Below are 6,199 nucleotides of genomic sequence, written 5' to 3'. Positions count from 1 at the left end.
AACAAAGGGGCGGAGTTTTTCGAAATCAATGACCCCTGTCTTTCATTGTTATTCCTTGAATGAGGTAAGCAAGACCCCATACTACACACTACATACACATACATAAAAATTGGGTTCTATATTATTTGTATAAACACCGATTGGAAACCCTCACATTGCATTTGATGAAACCCTAATCAATATAAACACACACACTAACACTCACGAATCGAATCGAATTTATAAAAAGAAAAATTCGGGCTGTTTTTACCTCTTGCTGCTCCAAATCTTCATTACCATACATTATCTTCATCTTAGAGATATAGATATTGCACTTAAAGGTCTCAACCATCAAAATACGATCCAAGGGCTAAAAAGTGGTTCCTAATTATGCAATGGTTATCATTTGAACCTTATTCCATGAGACTTGAGGTAAGATGCAAAGAGTATTCTTTTGAGTTTTAAACCATCTGTAATTAAGTTCATTATTTAATCATTATTGTTGCAATTATTAGGTATTATAGATAATAATACCCCATGAAATTACCTTTTAGTAATTTTCGTTTCTAATTGGTTAGCATCTTTTAAGTTTTAAAACCATTTATAGTTATAATTAAATTCATAATAACGTTGATTAAGTTTTTTTATATTTAATTATTATTATTATTATTATTATTATTATTATTATTTATTTTTATTTTTATTTCATATGATGTTCATCAACTATCTGATAAAATTGCAAAAAAGGTTGTAACCTTATTTGTATGATGTTTAGCAATTACTAAACCAAATAATAATGACTTAATTATAAAATTCAATCAAGTAATCGGTTACGGAGAACTTGAAATGGAAAAGCAATGTAAATATGAGGAAGGTGATGATGTTCAACTAAGTCAAATGATTTAATTCTTTATCAAGTATTTAATAATACTTAATTTATAAAGTTATCAATTTAATTGTATTTATCAATTTATACTCATGTAGAAAGACTAATTCCCTTTACTAACTTCATTGAGTTGTTGTACTATAAGCATAATATGTTGCAATTATTTAAATTTGGTTGGAACCCTTGTGAAATGCTTTATACGATAGTATAGATAAACGCAATCAATTTAAATCTTTTGCGCGGGTTGAAAACATCCGAGCCCTTAAAGTTTGCTGCCCAATCCTGTCAAACAATACCTCCTCAAATATTTCCTCTGCATCTATATTGCCTATATATAGTATCAATTAAATCACACAAAAGCATCATATGTTTAAAAAAAATAGTAAAGTAGAAATTAAAAAAGGAAATACCAATAGGCCAAATAAATGTCTATCTCCAAATGAATAACTTTTCTCGTACCCACCCTTTTACACCTCCATATACATGAAGCTGCAAAAAGGAAAAAGACTATAAATTTATGAACAATTAAACAATACATTGGTAAATGGTTCCAGATACTATAGTCATGCAAGGGTACCTTGATGAAGTATGAAGTGTCTGTCTTTTTGTATCCAATAACCTGTGTGTATACTTTATATGTAATATAAAATCACAATTTGAAAAAAAAAAACCACTAAATCACCAAAAACATAATAAAACATCAATATAAACTCATAGATTATGTAAAAGAAAACTGTTATCCCATTTGAATATTTTAAGAAACAAACCAAAGTTTTTTCGAATAAATGTTGAAATGGGTATAAAAGAACACACCTTTCCACCAAGATAAATAAATTTCATATCAACTTATCTCTTTCTTATCTCTTTCTTTTCGACTCTAACTCGCACAATAGTAGACAAAGGAGTTGATGTTGAGTGAAATGGTGAATTTATAGCAATGATAGGAGATTCCTTAATCGGTCAAATTTATTACATATTGATTGAAATTGGACCTTTGGAGTGCTTTTGCGGTTTATCCCAATAGGTTTCGTTTATTAATTGCATTTAAGAACCGAACTTATTATTGTATTATTATAATTAATTGTGATTATATTCTCATTTAATTATTTTTTTATTTTTTAATATTAATGTAGAAAGACCATTTCACCCCTTACTAACATCATTAAGTTGTTGTACCATAAGTGTAAAAGATTGTAATTACTTAAATTTGGTTGGTATCCTTATGAAATGCTTTATAATATAGTATAGATAGATAGATATAGATATAGATAATTATTTTTTTTATTTTTTAATATTAATGTAGAAAGACCATTTCACCCCTTACTAACATCATTAAGTTGTTGTACCATAAGTATAAAAGATTGTAATTACTTAAATTTGATTGGTATCCTTATGAAATGCTTTATAATATAGTATAGATTAGGTTCTAGCATTAATGTACTGTACTATATGTTAATATGGTGTTTCATGCATTGCTTTGTTGCAAATTATGTTGTTTTATTTGTAAATTATTATTATTATTTATAATAATCTAATTAATTTAGCCAAAATCTTGTTAATAATATATTAGAATATATATATATATATATATATATATATATATATAGTTATTTTAATACTTTTATTATTTTAATATTATAATAATAATTCCTTTTTTTTACTGTTTAACTTTAAGTTAATGATTTTTTAGTATCACGGGGTGGGATAAGCTTGGTGTCAACCGGTACTGGTATCGAAAATACCGGTACGGTCTTGTTTGGTATCGGTACAAATAGTAATTTTAATATTTTAATAATATATATAGTTTTTTATATATTTTTATTATTTTAATATTATAATAATAATTCTTTTCTTTACTTTTTAACTTTAATTTAATGATATTTTTATGATACTTATGATCTTTCGGTTTAAATTTTATCTTAATCTATTAAATTCTGATACTAATATCATGGATAAGTTCTTAATATTTGATATCATTTGGATCCCTTTACCTATTTTTTTTATTATATGTTTTCTTTGAAAATATATTGTTGTGTTTTTATTACGAATTATATTTGAGCTACTTTTAATATATTAGTTACTTCGAAATTTAAATTTATGGTTACCTTGTCAAAGATCATTTTATAGAATAATCATAAGTTTGGAATAATTATCTTTAAACCAATTATTAAAACAAATTAAGATCAAAGTTAACTTTAAACTAATCTACCTTTATCTATAATATATTATTTAGTATAATGTGTTATTGATGATATTAATTTTAATGATTATTGATATATAATTATTTTATTTTATTTTTTATCTTATCTCTTATTTATTTAATATAAATTAAATGCAATTAATAGGATTTTTATAGGATGATGCATTTAAAACAACCATAAATTTTGGTTTTAAAATAGAACATATAACTAAACTTTAGAATATATATAGATGTTATTGTATAGTATTGCATTTATTATTGGATATATAAAAGATATATCCCACATATATGCAGATACTATATATGCTTCTCCATTTAAAAAAATATTAAAAACCATATATTGTTAAATAAAAACCTGCAGTTGTGTATTAGTTCAGTTTATATCAAACACAATCCAAAGAGAAAAAAATGTCGACAATAAAAAAGAAATCCAAGTATCAGAAACAAAAAAGCAAATAAAGGTAGCATACCTGATACATTCACCCTCATTTGTAGCAACCACTATTGGAGAAAAAGGCTGCAACAAAGATGTTCTAGATCATACATGAGTAAACCATAACCAACAATTTCAAGTAGATTACCTCAGATATCCAAGTCGGGCCTTTCCTCTAAACCAACACCTATACCATCCTATCTTTTTCATGAAAGCCGATTAGCGCATGTACCTCCATTGTCTTTCGGCTATCAACGCCACCACACCACATGATGCATGATTAACCGTCCCTCGCTTTTTAACGTTATTTCCACGAAATTAGTAAAATAACGTTAAAATTAGTGCACTTTCACTTTTTCCCCCAAGGGGCCACACATATATACATTATATGCGCATACCGCAAGCGGGGCGTTTAAAAACGTATGGTTCAAACAAACAATTTAAAATCATCAACAGAATTGATCTGATTCGCTACGAAACAGTCCATCAACAAAAGAAAACATTATTTTAACATTTCTTATACCTCTAATTTATGAATTCCAATATAGGAACATGATTGGTTCAAAAATAATATAAAAAGAACATGATTAGTTCAAAATTAATATCAAAAGAGCATGATTGGTTGAAAATTAATATAAATATGAACATGATTGGTTCAAAAATAACATTCATCAATCATCAGCATAAAGTCGTAAACTTGATTCATTATCATAGACAAAGAAAATAAATCTATTAGTGACCTGTTACTATTAACCCTAGACAACATAGTTTAGTATATTTGGTTTACTTCTGTTTTTATGATTGGTTTTAACGCATAAAACCAAAACAAAATGGACAACTGTTTTTTTAACCCATAATTTTAAACAACTGGTATAGGCTCCAAATGAATTTATAGATCATATTATTAGTGACAGTATCTTAATTTTAAAGACAACTCGTATAGGCTCCAAATGAATTAAGGAACAAAACGGTTTTAACATGAGAGGATTCAACGTCCAAGGTCAAATCAAGAGCGTCTGATAATAGGGGACTTGGCAGCTCAAACCATAGATTAAACTCATCTTGGATGTAATTATCATCAACTTCACAGAAAAACTCGTTTCTGTGCAGGTTGCAAAAACATGATATCCACGATGTGTCCTCCTCATCAGACCCACTAACATCCGATTCCTCACTGTCCGTTTCAATCGCCCCAATTCTTCAAAAATTCCTAGTCCTCCTCATCAGACCCACTAACATCCGATTCCTCACTATCCATTTCATATCAAAATCTCACCTTTAAATAATCACTGACGCCGGAGACGATGAATAGGAATGTGAGCGCATCGATCTGATCAGGATCATCTTCGATGTCAATACAAGTGCTATACCGGCGTTTGATTGCAAGTCAGCTGAATTTGGATTTGGTTTAAGTGAGAGGGTTAAGCTATGGAAAAGGTAAAAGATGTCGAAGGTGGAGGAATGCAGATGGCGGTTGTTTGACATGGGGGGTAATTCTAAGGCTCAAGTACTGGGCTCTACAAATTCAAGCTCTTGGAAGTTAAAACTTACCACACCATTGCAGAATTCACCAGAAATGTCAAGTTGGCTCTACAAAACCCTAGCTGCCGCCGGGTTTGGTGGTTGATTTGACCCTATCCACCACCGCCGGAAGTCAGGGATCTGAATATCAACAGCAACTCCTTACACCACGAAACCCTAGCCGCCGCCGGATTTGGTGGTTGATTTGACCCTTTCGCCGGAAGTGACAGCAGAACCCTAGGTTCGTCGGAATACAGCCAGGCCAAGCGTGTGGATGAAGATGATGCCAACGCGAAGCCACCCCTAACAACGGTGGTCGGCCTCCTTGTCCTTTGCGTCGTCTCCTTCCTCCAGTCTCTTTCCATCTCTTTCCATCTCTTGCTTTATCCCCTATTTCATCTGAACTTCCTTTCTCTCTGTTGAGGAGTGATTGTGTTTTGAGAGAGAGTAAACGTAATCGTGTAGAATATAAAAGAGTACAACAAAAGCAAAGAAGAGTACAAATTCGATATGCCAAGAAAACTGATTATGCACACAGTACAACCACCTAATGCCTATACATGTTACAAATTAGAGTATATATAAATATAATGCCATTTTACTCTATGTAGTTTGGGTCATTTTGTTAGGTTAGTCTAAAGGTTTTATTTTTAACCTATGAGTTCAAAAAGGTTTCACAGTTGCCATTTTAGTCCACTGGGTTAACTTCATCCATTTTTTCTGTTAACGAGAAGACTAATTCGGTCATTTTATATGTAATTCTGTTAACTAGAAGGGCAATTCAGCTATATAAAATGACCGAATTAGCCTTCTCGTTAATAGAAAAAATGGATGAAGTTAACCCAGTGGACTAAAATGGTAATGGTGAAACTTTTTTGGATCCACAGGTGAAAAATAAAACATTTGGACTAAACTGTCAAAATGACTCAAACCACAGAGACTAAAATGGCATTTAACTCTTGTTTTTATTATTTATGTTAATAGTATTATTCTTGAATATTCTCCATACACTAGTATAAACTTCTTGAATCATCACTTCAACTTGACATCCGTCCAGGAAGTCGGGTTCCTGATTGTGTCGACATAAACTTGTGTCGTTTTTGGATTTAAGTATACAAATTTCATTAGGTAATTATTTTGCACAAAAATTGTAACATTATCTTAGTTAACTTTAAAAAAA

The 6,199-nt window shown here is 29.9% G+C and overlaps 1 long non-coding RNA gene across 1 annotated transcript; it reads right to left on the bottom strand.

Moving 5' to 3' along the window:
• Positions 1–958: 958 nt before the first annotated feature.
• LOC110896363 lies at positions 959–1,338 on the bottom strand. Its single transcript, XR_002567860.2, has 2 exons — positions 1,276–1,338; positions 959–1,193 (listed from the first exon to the last, which is right to left on the bottom strand). It is a non-coding gene; the product is annotated as an uncharacterized LOC110896363 (long non-coding RNA).
• Positions 1,339–6,199: the final 4,861 nt, after the last annotated feature.

This window comes from Helianthus annuus, chromosome 12 (genome assembly GCF_002127325.2).
Source record: "Helianthus annuus cultivar XRQ/B chromosome 12, HanXRQr2.0-SUNRISE, whole genome shotgun sequence".
Lineage (NCBI taxonomy): Eukaryota > Viridiplantae > Streptophyta > Magnoliopsida > Asterales > Asteraceae > Helianthus > Helianthus annuus.
Note: the sequence above shows the minus strand (reverse complement) of the source record. Positions and strands in the feature narration are given on the sequence as shown.